Raw genomic sequence first — 390 nt, 5'->3', positions numbered from 1 at the left:
GGTCTTGAAATTTAAAAAAAAAAATTTTTTTGTAGAGATGAGGGTCTCACTGTGTTGCCCAGACTGGGCTCAAGCAATTCCTCCCAGGAGGAAGGGAGGGAGGAGGGAGATTGAGACGCATTCTCTAGTGAGATGCGTCTCCACATCCTTCGAGGGCAGCTGCCTTCTTCCCGTCACCCTGGACCTGGACAGCAGGCCTGTCCCTGACCCTCCCTAATGCAGGAGCAGACGTGGCTCACAGACAGAAATTCTGGAAACCCCCAAACGCCTGGGCAGACCCGGTCTTTAAAAAGAAGCATGGCAATCAGAGAAGAGGAGGCAATCAGAGGTATTCAAATAGGAAAAGAGGAAGTCAAGTTATCTCTCTATGCAGATGATATGATGGTGTTC

Source organism: Carlito syrichta, unplaced genomic scaffold (assembly GCF_000164805.1).
Source record: "Carlito syrichta isolate Samal-C Ts95f unplaced genomic scaffold, Tarsius_syrichta-2.0.1 Scaffold316221, whole genome shotgun sequence".
NCBI lineage: Eukaryota > Metazoa > Chordata > Mammalia > Primates > Tarsiidae > Carlito > Carlito syrichta.
Note: the sequence above shows the minus strand (reverse complement) of the source record.